At 57.2% G+C, this 15,072-nt stretch overlaps 1 protein-coding gene across 6 annotated transcripts in view; it reads right to left on the minus strand.

Moving 5' to 3' along the window:
• The window catches only part of GSE1 (Gse1 coiled-coil protein), a 102,023-nt gene that overhangs the window by 45,634 nt on the left and 41,317 nt on the right, over nucleotides 1-15,072 (minus strand). The gene's annotated exons all lie outside the window — the stretch shown is intronic.

Raw genomic sequence — 15,072 nt, forward strand, 5'->3', positions numbered from 1 at the left:
CTTTTCCCTCCCTTCCCTCCTCCTCCCTCCTTGCACTTGATAGCAGCCTTGTCAAGACCGCCGAGCTGTGCTGACCCCTGCCCCGGCGCTGCTAATTAAGGCGGCACAGTGACAGCCCCAGTGCCTGCCGCCGCTCCGTGGCATCGCTGCTCCTAATTGGAGACGCTTTTGAGTTCTCTCTCTATAACCGCCCGGCTGGGGCTGAAGGGTCCGAGGGGGGTCCTGCACCCATCCCAGGAGGTGGTGGTGCAGGGCAATGCAGCACCCAGCCCACATCTGTCATCACCCCAGACATTAAGATCTCAGAAATTATCACATAGGTGATGCAAAATTGTATAAAAAGACCCTGAAGTCTGCAGGAAAGTGAGACGGGAGGACAGAGGTGAACGATTCTCTTAGGAGTGTTCCTTGGCTGGGGGGCACCTCATGCTGGGGTCTCCCAATGTATTTTTGGATAGCAAGGAGTGAGGGCAGTGAGAAAGAGGAGGATGGAGGTGAGCAATTCCCTCAGGAATGTCCCCTGGATGAGGAGCACCTCATGCTGGGGCCTCCCAATATATTTTTGGATGGTGAGGAAGAGTGAGGGCAGCGGGCATGGCAGGGAGCCAAGACATGGGGTTATATCTCCCTGGGGCAGAGCAGGGGCTGGTGTGGGGTATCCACCAGGACACCTGGGTCCTGTGTCTGTCCCCATATCCCTGTAAGATCCTGTGCACACTGGGGAGCCCCAGCATGGCTGGGAGCCCCAGCACCCATCCAGCCCCAGGGCCGTGCCCCCCCAGGCTGTGCCAGCAGCCTGACGGACCTATTGTGTCGTGACAGACGAGCTGTTTTATCATGTCGAGGGAGCCAGCGCCAGCCATCAGCCTGACCCTGCCAGCAGGCTGAAGAGAAACAGAAGAGGGCTTGTATCATCCGGGGGGTCAGAGGGCAGGGAGGCAGCTGGCCCCCCTGCACTCCCAAATTCCTGGGATGCACGCCCGGGCAGGCAGCTGTGCATGGCCCCTGGACCACAGGTGGGGGGCTGGCAGGGTGTGGGGGCAGACACCCCCCAGCACTCAAGAGTCCCTGCACTGCCAACCCAGCCTCCCCTTGTCCCTCCTGCACCATGGGGACTGCACCTTGAAATGGTGTCAACCACCTGTAGCACCTCTGGTGTCCCCAGTCTGTCCTGTCCCACAGCACCTCTGAAAAAATGTCCCCAACCTGCCCTGTCCCACAGCAGAAGCTGCCACTGCAGGAGGACACAGACAGGGACAAGGATGCTCACAATCACACCAGCGTCTCCCAGCCCAAACCAGTGAGCAGCGGGGTCACTGCTTTTCCCATGCCAGCCCGAAATCCAGTGTCACCTCTGTGTCGGGGCTCCAGTGGGGCAGGCAGGGTGGGATGGCAAATGCGGACTTGGCTCACATGGAATTCACTGGAAAACACATCCCCAAGGCTGGAGTGATGTCCCAGCATGGTGAGACAGGGATGCTCAGTATGAGCCTTCCCCTTGCTCCCAGCAGCAGGAGTTTTGGGCAGGCACCAGGCAATGCTGTCCCCCCAAACCTCTCTCCAAAATGCACATCCCTCTGGCACCAATCCCACTGGGCTAACATCCCTGGCATTTGGCATGGCCAAGCTATAGGAGCGTGACGGTGATAACCACATGTGTCAGAGTCCATCTCTGCCACTTCACCCGAACACCAGGGGTCTATGCAGAACAGCGGGGAGCAAATCCCCCCCAGAGCCTTGTTGAGCCCCCCATCCCTTCCTCCCCTCCCCTCCCGGCAGCCTTTGTGCTGCCGCCGAGCCGGCACCTCCGGGGTGGATGCATTAAGGCAACACAAAGCAGCGCCAAGAGGCATTTCAGCTGCAATTTTCTCTGCTCCATTATTGACAAACAAGCTGCTTCACACAGGTGATGGCAAGGCCAGCGTGGCAGCTGGGACACCATGCCATGCCATACTGAGCCATGCCAGCTGGATGGTCCTACTCCTGCCCCCCAGAATGGTGACAGCCACGATGCCCTCTCATCCACCACATTCCCTGTCCCAGGGTTACATGAATCCAGACATGTCACCCCTGAAAAACAAGGGGGAAAGAGGCAGTGGGGAGTGCTCCAGGCTAAGCTGTGGTGCTGGTCCGTGTGCCGGCATCACCGCCGGGCAGCCCCTTTCCCCCGGCCAGGGCGGCCGGGCACAGCGTGCGGCGAGTCTGTCGTTAGCACCGTGCCAAACCCAAAGTGGCTGCTTCGGAACGGCAATCCAATAAAAGTGCTACTTGTCTATTTATCATCCTCAGGGCTTTTTATCACAGTGCAGATGGCTGCTACCTTCGCAAGGCACAGCAGTGTGCTGGCACGCGCCCGCCGCACAGAAGCTCGGGCGCCGCAGAGTCTGTGCGTACACCTGCGAGGAGCCGGCGGCCGCCTGCTCCAGCAAAGCCGGCCGGGAGCCGGGCAGCGCCGCCTGCCAGCACCATGACTCCATGGGACATGCCAGGTCCCAGCCTGGATGGTGTCTGCACCGGGCTCTGGCACCAGGGATAGTCATCGGGCATTGGAACGGGGCCTTTGCACTAGGGGTGTTCACCAGATGTTTGCACAGGGTGTTTGCACCCGGCATGTTAATGGAGCATTTGCACTAAGGATCTTCACCAGACATGGGGATGAGGCATTTGAACCAGAAATGTTCACCAGGCATCTGCATAGGGTGTTTGCACCAGGCACTTGCACCAGGCATTGGCATGGGGCACTTACACTGATCATTCCAATAAGGTGTTTGCATGGGGCATTCACACGAGGGATGTCCACCAGGTGTTTGCACTGGGCATTCCCCATCCTTGGAAGTGTTCAAGGCCAGGTTGGACAGCACCTGGAGCAACCTGGTCTAGTGGAAGGTATCCCTACCTATCGCAGAGGGTTGGGAATGAGATCATCTTTAAGGTCCCTTCCAATCCAAACCATTCTGTGATTCCACAATTCTACGATTTGCACCAGGGATGTTCCCCAGGCATTTGCACTGGGCATTTGCAGCGGGTCTGTTCACTGGGCATATGCATGGGGTGTTTGTTTGCACCAGGCACCTGCACCGGGTATTTGCACCGGGTGCCATTAGCGGGCAATAGCGGCGGGCGTTCCCACCAGGCACCCGCAGCCTGTCATTACCCAGCTGGGCGGTCTGTGGGCAGCGGCAGCAGCGGGCACAGGGCAGTGGGTGGGAGCCGCTGGAGCAGGTGATTAAAGCTGTATTAAGTGTCTGTCTGCACGCGGGAGAAAACACACCTAATTATCCACCGGAGTCGGCCGGGAGGGAGGAGCAGCCTCGATTGCAATCGCGTAATGAAGTGTAACGCGGGGCCAGGCCTGGCGCGGGCGGTAATTAAAAGGCAGCAAAGCCAGAATTGCAACGGTGGCAGGCAGCGGGCAGGGTCCCAAACCCGGAGCCTCTGACTTCCTTGGGAATTCCTCCTTAGGGAGCCCACTCACATCCCTGCACCACTTAAACCTCATCTGCTCGCTGCAAACCCCTTTGACCCCCCCTGCCACGGCACAACACCGGCGTGCTCCAGCAAAGCCACCCGGGTGCTGGCACACAGGGCCAGTACCTCCTCCCTGCCCGCAGGCACTGGGCAGGCACTGCCATGGCACCGTTGCATGGGCGTCAAACATGGCCCGCTGCGCAGAGGCGATGCCGGGACATGGAGGGCAGGCAGGCGCCACTGGAAAAGGCGACGGTGAGGCACCAGGGGAGGCCAGCCCCACCTCTTGCACCACAGCCAAAGCTGCCAACCCACGCCACCGCTCCCCAAGCGGGTCCGGCGGGTCAGGAGCGCCCCGGGGAGACGCTGCGTCGCCCTGCCTGCGCCCGGCGTCCGCAGCACCGCTGCAGGGACCCCACGCCTGCGCCTGCCCCCTGGTCTGGCTGCCCCAGCCGGTTGGGAAGCAGCTGGGCTTGCCTAGAAATGCCGCTTGCATCAGCCCTGACCCGGCTGGCAACGCTGGCAGGCAGGTACGTGCAGTGTCGGCAGGCAGCACGCCCAGGTCAGGCCCTGGAGAGATGCAGCAAGGATAAGGACATCCCTGGCAGCACCACAGGGATGCCCATGACCTGTGGGGATGGTGGAACATGGGATGCTCAGGGTGGGCAGAGACCGCACACGGACCCATCCCATCTCCCTGTCATTCCAACTCCAGCACGCTGTGGTGCCAGCACCCATGTCTCTGCCCCTAGCACGGTGACAGTTCCCCCTGCAATGTGTGGCACGGTGGCAGGCGGTGGGGACACAGGAAGACATCCCCTCCTTCTCCTCTCCCTGTCTTTTTCTCCTTCTCATTTTTTTCCTCCAAGCTCTCCAGAACAAAGTACACACTCTACCTCTTCAAACCCACCACCATCTGTCCATCCGTCTGAGCGCCGCAGCCCCGTCGCTCCGAGCGGCCGCCTCCGAGCAGATGGTGACAGGGGAAGGACAAGCCACCGCCACACAGGGCCTCGACGGCGGAGGGTCACGGCAGCTCCATCGGCCCTGACCTCCTCATCTTCCCCAGCACGGTAATTACCCTCCACACCCAGCAAACAGCCTGTACCGGGTCATTGTGCTGGACACCAACAAAGGGCGGCTGACGGCGGGACCTCTCGACCTCTGCCAGCCCCTGCCGACCCCTTCCTCCGCCAAAAGAGCAATAAATCAAAGGCATGGGACAGGAACAGCCTGGCAGGCTGGAGACTCCCTCCCCACCAGCCTGAGGGTGCACCCCCTGCACCCAGGTGATAAGCCCTGGCTGCTACGTAGCCCCCCTGGATTAGCAAGGCCATGAAAAGCATGGGGGACATCCTTCTCGTCGGCAGAGGGGACAAGTCCCTATTGCCGTTGGTGACAACAGCCCATGTGTGCTCCCAGGCTGAGTGCAGAGGAGTGAAGGATGGTTCCTCCCCCCAGCCTCCGGTCACAGCCAGTTAATGGGGAATTTCATGGGTGCGGCACGGCCGGGAACATGCTGGAGCCATCTGCTCGCAGGACCCGGGGCTGTCGAGCCGCCCTGACCTCAGCGAGGCAAACAATTTGCAGGAGCAGATGTCACACCCTCCCTCCCTCCGGGGCTGTGGGTGCGTCACCCCCAGGCTCAGCACCCCCACAAGCCCTCAGCACCTCGGGGTGGTCCCCTGAACCAAGATGGGGGCACAACCAGGCCAAGAGCAAAGGCACATCACAGAGACCTGGGAAATTCACTGCAGGAGTGACACCCCCAAGACAGGGCTCCTTTGGGAATTTCAGCATGGGGTGGCAGTGCAGAGGATCCCTGCTCCCTCCTGGCACTCTGGGCAACACAGCCGGGTGGGTGCCACCACACAGGCTGCCATCCCTATGTGCCTGTTGGCAAGGATCCAGAGGGATATGGAGTGCCGGCTGTGCCCATGGAGCTCATACCCTGCACCCCCTTTGCCCTGCAGGGAGCACACAAAGGTGCCTGGCTCTGCCACCACACACACATGGCACGGCACAGCACGGGGGCAAAGGTACAGGCGCGGTGGCTCCGGCAGCAGATCCCGGATGGATCCAGGCTGGTTTCCCGCAGGTCACCGGGAGTGGCTAGCACCGGTGTCTTTCGGACTGATTAAAATTCATTCTGCATGATTTAGGACCTAATCTTGGTGAAACTCCACAGCGCTTTATTAATAGCGCATTAGTGGATAATTCATGCGTTCCGATGAAAAATCAGCCTGTGTTATTCTCCGGGAGGGGGGACACGGTGGGGGGGGCACGGGCACAGGGAGGGGGGCACCTCACTCACCCAGCCTCCCGCACCTCCCCACCGCCACCACATCCCGGCGAGGCAGCAGCCCTTCTGACAACTGCCACCACTCATTAATCTTGACGAGTTTTCTGCTGAATATTCTTCCACAGGCTTTCAAACCGTTCACTAATTGCAATTAATCACTTACCGAAACAGATGTCAGGAACAATGGAATTGGGAAGTCTGGAGGCTTGATAAAGCTGTCAGAGGAGCGCGCTCGTGTGGCAGCGGGTGCCAAAAGGCGCTGGCAACACCTTCCCCCAGCCATGTGCTGGGGGGACCCGGTGACCCCATCCTGCCCGCATGGCATCTGTCCACCCAGAGAGGGAAAATGCACAGCAACGGGGCATGGGGGGCTCTGTGTCCCCACCACCTACCAGCAGATCAGATGGGGATGTGGGAACTGGTTTTTGGTGATGGGAGGTGATGGCAGTGGCACACCTGCAGGGAACACCATGAACCCCATCAACATGGCTTCACCCTGACTCCAGGACAGCTCAGTGTCTGCTCTCCATCAGAAAAGCCGCATGGAGCCCCAGCGGGGCGTCACGTCCGCCGTGCCTCGCACAGGCGACGGCACGTTCCCCATCCCTGCCAGACGCCGCTTTAGCACCAGCAGGGATCCAACAGCCTTCCCCGGCAGGCGCGCCACGCTGTTTACCCATCACACATGAAAGGTGCCGAGATGACAGCTCTGGAGACGGGAGAGAGCTCCCAGAGACACTGATGGGGCCAAAGCTCCAGAGTGCCTTCGCCTACTGCCCCTGGAGACCCCAAAGGCCAACCCATAGGTGACCCCAGAAAGGGGCAGCCCCTGGGCTTCTGCTCCCCTGCAGCTTCACCAGCTGTGACTCTGCCCACCCCTACATCTCAGATGCCCCTCCCAGCTTGGGGGCATCCTTTGGGAAGAAGGCCAGGGACAGGTTGAGAGAGGGAGGGCTTTCCCAGTCCCCCATGAGGCAGAGGATGATGCACAGCCCGAGGCCACCAAGCACAATTAGCACTGAGTCCCCCAGCCATGACGGGGACACTGCCACAGGGACATGCACACCTCCCCGGCAGGCAGAGCCCGGGGGACCGGAGCATCCTCTCGGAGCTGGTGCGGCGCGAGCCAAGCCTGGGGCTCGTGACCAGCGCGGCCCCGACACATGTTACAATAAATATTCCGCACAGACACCGTTCCATATGTATGATCCGGTGGGGTGATGATTTTTCTACTGATCACTGGAAGTGACAGCTGTGCAGAGAGCAGGAGAAACAAAGGCACCGACTGCTCTCCCCGTTACACTCCGATAGTGACATGATGGTGTGACACGGAGCGGCAGCATCTGGTGGCGCGGGGACTGGCAACCGGGATGGGATGCCTGTTAGCGCTGGGCACAAAGGGTGGCCATGGGGTGGGGATGGGTGGAAATGGGGACAAGGTGGAAATATGGATGGGGTGGCCATGGGGATGGGGGGGAAATATGGATGGGGTGGCAACAGTGTCAGAGCGGACTTAAGGATGGGATGGCAGTGGGATAGTCATGGGAATGGGGTGACCATAGGGACAGGGAGGCCATAAAGACAGAGTGGAAGTAAGGATGGAGTGGCAGTGGGGACAGGATGGCCATGGAGATGGGGTGGCAATAAGGATGGGGTAGCAGTGCGGACAGGGTGGCCATGGGGACAGGGTGGTCATAAGGATGGAGTGGCAATGGGGAAGTGGTGGACATGGAGACAGGATAGAAATATGGATGGGATACCCATGGGGACAGGGTGGCCATGGGGTGGCAAGGGGGATGGGGTGAAAAGAAGGGTAGGGTGGCAATGGGGTGACAATGGGAATAGGATGGCAAAGAGGGTGACAATGTGAATGGGGCGATAGGATGGAAATAAGGATGGAGCGGTAATGGCCACAGTGGCAATGGGGACAGGATGGCCATGGGAATGGGGTGGAAATATGGAAGGGTGGAAATAGGAATGGGATGGCAATGGGATAGGGTGGAAATAGGCATGGGGGGCCATGGGGGATGGCTCCCATCAGCCCTCACATGATGCACACAAGTCCCCAGCCCTTCCATCATGGCCTCTGCCCCCGAAGCAGCTGTGGGATGTGGTGCCCGGGAGCACCAGGCCACCACATCACCTGGCCCAGGCATGGTCAATATTTGCATTTGATTTGCAAGTGTTTCCTCCCCCCAGATAATGGCAGGGCCGCTGCACGTACAGGAGGGAGAAACTGCTGGGTTCAGTTAATTATTAGTGAACATGCAAATTCCCCCTCCATGAGATAACAATAAACACCGTGATTTCAGCGAGATAAACAGGGCTTTAAATTTCCAGCAGCCTTTACTGGTGTAAAAATAAGCGTCCCTTATTTATTTAGCTCCTTTGAGAAACCACATCAGTCCCCAAACACAGTCTTTTACTGTCAAGCTACAGTAGAAGCCTTTATAGGCGGCGAAGATCCTGACAGCTACCCCTAGCACAACCATCTTTTATTCATGCTCATAATATAAACTGTATTGCCTCGGAAACAAAAGGATTTAACTCACTGCTGGCCAGGTGGCAGCGGCCAAGCCGAGGTCTCTGTTGGGGGCACGTGGTTGGGATGGCTTTGCTGCAAATGGGGGCAATCAGGAACACCACCTCCTCCTAGGGACAGCACTGAGACAGACCTTTTCTCCAATGCAACAGCACATTCAGGGATAAAATAAGCCAAAATAACAATCCCCCCCCAACCTGGAGCCATTAGGCAAAGCCTCTGTGCTCTGTGGCTCTGAATCCCACCCTGCCTGCACAGACGCAAGAAGAGCAGCAGTTATAAGAGTGGTTCGTATTTAATAATGCAATTTATATTCCACTCTCAACATAAACTATTGTAAAGGCACACTAATGTAAAAATACATCTGGCTTGTCAATAGTTTATCTTCTGGATCTGCATCTAAATCCCTGGGCATTCTTGACTTATGGCTGCACCAGTGTCTAATGAATAAAAAGGTGCAAATTATAGGCCTTGCTTTAATGCTCATCATAAAATTAGATGATAGTTGCAAAAGCTGCATTCTCCTGCCCACAGTGCAGCAATGGTAAGCTATAAATAAAGTGTATTTAATGTATCCCAGTGCTGCGCAGAGCCAGGAAACAGTATGTTACTGCACAGCCTTCAATGGATCCGCCACAAGTTCAATGAAGTGATAACTGATCCATCATGTGAATTTATGTTAACTGTCTGCTCGCAAAGTCACGGCCCCAGCACTGTAAATAGCCGACAATCCTTCCAGCCCGGCCTGCCTGCCAATAAACCTGTCACCGGCAGGCTGGGAGCAGCCACCTTAGGACACCGCAGACAAACCATTACATCTTGGGTTTCCTCTTGGTTTTTCCATCCGTTTGTCCTCACGGAGCATTGCTGCCGTGCCTTGGTTTGCCTGCAGCCGAGCACCTCCCTCCTCAGGGCTTTCCGACCCCGTGCGATGCTTTTCCACCTCCCTGGAGCTGTCACATCAGGGACACGGGAAGCCCAGATGGGATCTGGGGGGCTGGCGGGTGCGTGGGTGGGGCGACTCTTGCTCTGGCAACAGGCAAACGCTGGGAGTGGAGGGAACAGGCTGGAAGCAGAGCCCCTCCCAGCTCCTGCACTCTGCTGGGATGCAGAGCCAGGAGGGCACGTGCATGGTGGGGCCACTTCACTGTGGGGGACAGAAATGCTACTGGCATCATGCCTGGAGAGCATCCTCTTCTGGCAGAGACATGCCTCAGAGCAGGCATCTGGGAAAGAGACATCCCTAGGAAGAAGATATCCCTGGGAAGATGTGGTCACCAGGAAGATTTGCCTGGGAAGATGTCCCTGGGAAGATGTGGTCCCCCAGGAAGGAGAAATTCCCAGGAAGATGTTTCCAGGAAGCAGATGTGTTTGGGAAGACGTCCTGGGAAAATGTCATGCTCTGGAAGGACACATCCATAGCAAGGACATCTCTGGTAAAGTGCCATCCACAGGGAGGTGTCGCTGGGAAGAAGCTGTCCCAGAGAAGGAGACATGCCAGGGCAGAGGATGTCCTTGAGAAGATGTGGTCCCCTGGATGATGTCCCCAGGAAGCAGATGTCTTTGTGAAGGAGATGTGTTCAGGAAAGAGATGTGCTCAGGAAGAAGACATCCCTGGAAGGAGATATCTCCAGCAAGGAGACATTGCTGGGAAGGTGTCATCTGCAGGGACCTGTCCCTGGGAAGATGTCTCTGGGAAGATGTCATCTCCTGTAAGGAGATATTCTCATCAAGAATGTCCCTGGGAAGGTGTAATCCACAGGGAGGTGTCCTTGGAGAAGGGACATACCCAGGAAGAGGGTGTCCCTGGAAAGATGTGATACTCAGGAAGGGTATGTGCCTGAGATGTCTCCAGGAAGATGCAGTCCCCAGGAAGACATTCCCAGAAAGCAGATGTGTTTGGGAAGGAGATGTCCCCAGGAAGGAGCCATGTTTGGAAAGATGTCATGCCCTGTAAAGAGATATCCTCAGCAAAGATGTCCTTGGAGAGGTGTCATCCACAGGGAGGAAGATGTCCCAGGGAGGAACACATCCCTTAGGAAGGAGACATCCCCTTTGAAGCAGCCCAAACCCGTGGAGCTCCAGCAGTGACAGACAGGGGACACAGTGATCCTTGGGGAGCAAGGTGGCACCCAGGAGGACACAGGGGACACAGAGCCCGTGAGAAGCAGAGTTCACCATCACCAGGCTCTCATTAACGCAGTGCTGAGCAGCCCCTAATAATAGCAACAGTAAATTTTCCTACCCAATTCGGGTCCATTTCTATAAATAATGTAGAATCTTTTTATTTACTGACAGGTTGTAAAAGTATCAGTGAGAATAATGTGAAATCAGGCGCTGCTGAATAATTCATGGCAGCGGCTCCGCTCTCCCCGTCCCCACACTGCCCTGGCCCCGGCGTTTACACGACAGCACCTTGTGCCCGGGTTTATCTCATAAAAACCAGGACTAACGACCTGGCACTAATTCTTTATCAACCGGGACTTTTACAGCAAAGGGAGGAGGGAGGAAATAGAAAGAAATAAAAATAACCCTGGGTGCACCCTATGAAAAATGCATGGGCCCGTGTGCCCGCCTCCGCATGGAGATGGTGATCCCTGGCACCTCCCACCTGCAATTCCCCCCAGTCCCCACCGCCTCTTCAAAAATTAGTATTAATTAGCAGTGCCCACAGTTCCACACTGGCATCCCGAGGCAGTGAGAGCAGGAAGAGTGGGATGATCCTGATGGAACATGATGATGCCAGGAGGATCCGTGGGGAAATCAGCAGGACCCATGGGAACAAGGGCAGGACACACAGGGACACCAGCAGGACCCAGGGGATGATGGTAGGACCCACAGGGACACAGGCAGGACCTATGGGGATGCCGGTGGGACCCCTGGAGACACTGGCAAAACACACAAGGATAATCACAGGACCCATGGAGATACCAACAGGACTCGTAGGGATAATGGCAGCACCAGCAAGACCCACAGGGATGATGGCAGGACCCAGAGGAACACTAGCAGGACTCATGGGAATGGTGGCAGGACCCCTGGGAACACCCATAGGGTCCACAGGGATGATGGCAGGATCCCCAGGAACATTGGCAGGATGCTCTGTGTCTCCATGCCACCCACAGGGATGTCAGCCGGGGGCAGCAGATCCCTGCTGGGGGCAGATGGGTTAAATTTGGGCAGAAAATCTGATCACTGGGGCAACTAATCCCTGTAACAACATGATCCAGTGTCCCTCATTCCTCCCACCACCACTGAGGGCAATGGCGACAGCAGAGACCCCCCCTGCAGCCGCCCCCATCCCCTCCCCAGAACAATACCTACCCGCTGCTGTTTTGATGTGCGGCACAAAGCCGGGAGAGCTTTCCATGTAACATGATAAAAGCAAGTCCCCAGCCAGCACAATTATTTGATAATTCTCCCTTAACACCCATCAAATTAAAGCAATGTCCAAGGGCTGCCTGAAGTGGCACTGATAGGTATTAAACTTTAATGAGATTTAATGGCACTGCCCTACTTTTTAAGCGCTCGGGCCTACGTTTATGAACATTTAATTTCCCGGGCCCTGACCTCTTTTTTTTTTTTCCCCTTGCCCACAGCCCCCCCTGCCCGGCCGCCGGCACAGCTGGATTCTGTTAGCGCTGGCGGCCGCCCCGACCCGGGATGCTCGGGATGCTCGGCCAGCCCCGGGCCGATGGAAATCTCCAGGCGCTGCAGGGTGAGATGTTGACTCTAGCAGGGAGCCGAGACAGAGTGGGGAGGGGGAGCCCAGGGAAAGGCTGGGGGGGATGCAGATGTGATTCACCGGCAGCGAACGCAGCCAAATTTGTGGAATGACTTAATTAATTTGCTCCCTGGATGACACGACACCACGGGTCGGACCGGTTGGAGGGCCCTCATCCTGCTGCTCCACTGCACTGGGGTTTGCTATGGGTTTAAGCACCCCTGAAAATTAAGCAGCTTCCCCACTACCAACTCACCATGCTGGGACAAATTTAGGGGGGGCCTCAGACCCCTCAACACCTCCAGGCACAAAACACAGCCCACTGATCGAGTTTATTGCTGCCCTCTAGTGTATAGGGACAGTTCAGACCCTGCTGTCATTTGTCCCCCTCCCCACATGTCTTCCTGGCCACTCAGCCAACCAGGATGCTGCACTTCGAGTCAGGACAGCTGCTGGGATGCTCAGGGCCCAGATCTCTGGGGTACTGGAGAGCATCACCCCAGCCTGGAGCCCTGCCAGCTCCCCAAAAACCCACCAATGAGGCTGCAGGATGGGCACTGACTGGCACCAGTGACACCAGGCATCACCTCCTGCCCCTCCAACATGGCAAGGCCAGGTTAGATGGGGCTTGGAGCAGCCTGGTCTAGTGGAAGGTGTCCACAGCAGGGGGATTGAAACGAGATGAGCTTCAAGGTCCCTTCCAACCCAAACCATTCCATAATTCTATGATTCTGTGGTCCTGGTGGGGATACAGGATACAGTATTTTCCCACACCAGGATACCCTGGTTGGCACCAGCATCCTCTAAAAAGAGGGGCTGCTGGCATGAGTGCCCATCCGTGGAATGAGAATTAGGGAAACTGAAGCACACACCAGTCCAGCACTGGGAATAACCCTCTCCCATCTCCCCAGCACCCACCCCAACTGCAGGAAGCCCAGCAGCAGGAATGCAAAGGCAGGGCAATAAAAGGGAGCGTTATCAAGACCCAGCACAGCTCAGGGAGGAGAGCAGGAGGGAGGGAAAGGAACAGAAAGGAAAAAAAACCCCACCCTTAACCCCAAGATCACTTATCATTCAGGCTGCATCACACATCTCGAAAGTGCAGACACAAAAATGTAATGTCATAACATTCGCAGTTCAATAACCTTTGCTTCACGAGACGGCTTGAACTGTCAGAGGAGCTGGAAGGTAAATATTTCAGCGCCCAGGCACTGAATGCAAAGGCGTGGGGAGGGGGTCGGCCTCGGCTTCCCCGGCTCGCCTCGACACGTTCAAATATCCCCCGCCGTAAATCCCGGCCGGCGCTGGGGAAAGGCCGTGGTGCGGATAAAATACGAGCAGATATAAAGCCAGACACCTTTATTGTTCGGCAAAGTCTTCCAACAAGTTATGAACCCGCAGCTTGACCCTAACCCATCATCTTGTTATACGGCGGAAACAAAGGCAGCACCAGGAGCCGGGGCTGGAGTGGGGCAGGATGTGGGTGGGAAGGAGGAAAACCCTGCCTGCATCCTCCATGGGGGATATTTGGGTGCAACTCACCCCTGAACCCCCACATTTACCATGCTCTGGTCTTCCTACTGGAAGCAGACCCCAGGTTAGCTCCTTATAATGAGCCTTCCTGCCAGGTTCAGGGATTCCTGTGGCTGGGGTTAAGAGGAGCAGGACCTTCCAAACACACCGGTTAACCAGGATGGCCCACTGTGCCATGTGGGCAGGAGGAAGGAGATTGCACAGCCAGGGAACAGGCAGGGAACAATGGCCAGGGCGGGTGGCAAACCAGTGAGGGATCCAGAGGATATTTCGGGAGCAGAGAGATCCCCCAACAAGGTAAATCCCCCCAGCAGAACTGGTAAGGTGCTGCCACCAGGGCTGTGTGTCCAAAGGTGCTGCATGGCACAGCATAGCACAGGGAAGTGTCCTGTCCATCCAAGCAAACTGCATGGCACAGCATGGCACAGTGGGAAGTGTCCTGTCCATCCAAGCAAACTGCATGGCATGGGGCACAGTGGGAATTGCCCTCTGCATCCAAGGGGGCTTCATGGCATAGCAAAGCATGGCAGACAACAGAAGTACCAAGCAGCTTACACAGCCCGTGTGTGGCACATGTTGCACAGACCCCCCGATCCAACTGTGCGGCACAGCTGGGGACAACCGGAGACACCTGCCTGCAGCTGGGTGGCTCTGCCACAGGGCACCACACCAGCACCTCAAACGCTGGGGGAGCAGCACCAAGGCTCCGAGGGGAGCAGAACACCACAGTGCCAACCCTGCCACCACCGCTACGTCCCGTGGGAGGCAGGGAGGGCGTCGCAGGGGGCACGGCCGCGGTGAGGAACAGTTAAACGGCCTCCACCCGCACAGGGCATGTGGCAACAGGCACCATCGCACCCTCCCCGAAACACCTGCTACCCCGCGCTGGCACGGGGCGAGCGCCTGGGGCTGGCGCGGGAGCGGCGGCAGCGGGGAGCACGCCAGGGCCCGCAGCAAGAAGCGGCATGTCTGCACTTGGCAGCACAACAGAGAGCAGGTGACAAGCGCGCCGGCGGTCGCTTTATTACAGGAAGCGAGCACGCAAGCATCTGACGCTGCACTGCCCGGAGAAAAAATAAAACACCCCCACCACCACCACCTCTGCCATTAACAATCCCTCCTTGGGCACAGGAGAGGGGTTCCTGTGTGCTGAGGGTGCCATGCTGCCAAATAACACCCCAGTGGCATCACAGCTTGCCCGTCCCCCCCACGCATCGCTCCCAAGGCCAAGCAAATCCCAAGGGAGGAAAATTATGTGTGTGCTGTGCACAAACATTTTTCTTCAGCAAACACTCCCCGAGACAACAAAATCAGCCGCCCCTGCACCCGTTCCCGCACCGCCCCACTCCTCTGACCCAGCAATTAGAGGCATGCATTAATATTTAAATATTGCCAGCTTGGGGAGAAGGGAAATCAAATAAAACACGCCGGCGCGCCACCAGCGTGTCAAGTCCCACTCTAGCAGCCTCAAACCAGGTGCAAGGAGGCAGTGGTAGGTGCTGTGCC

This window comes from Pithys albifrons, chromosome 12 (genome assembly GCF_047495875.1).
Source record: "Pithys albifrons albifrons isolate INPA30051 chromosome 12, PitAlb_v1, whole genome shotgun sequence".
NCBI classification, from domain to species: domain Eukaryota; kingdom Metazoa; phylum Chordata; class Aves; order Passeriformes; family Thamnophilidae; genus Pithys; species Pithys albifrons.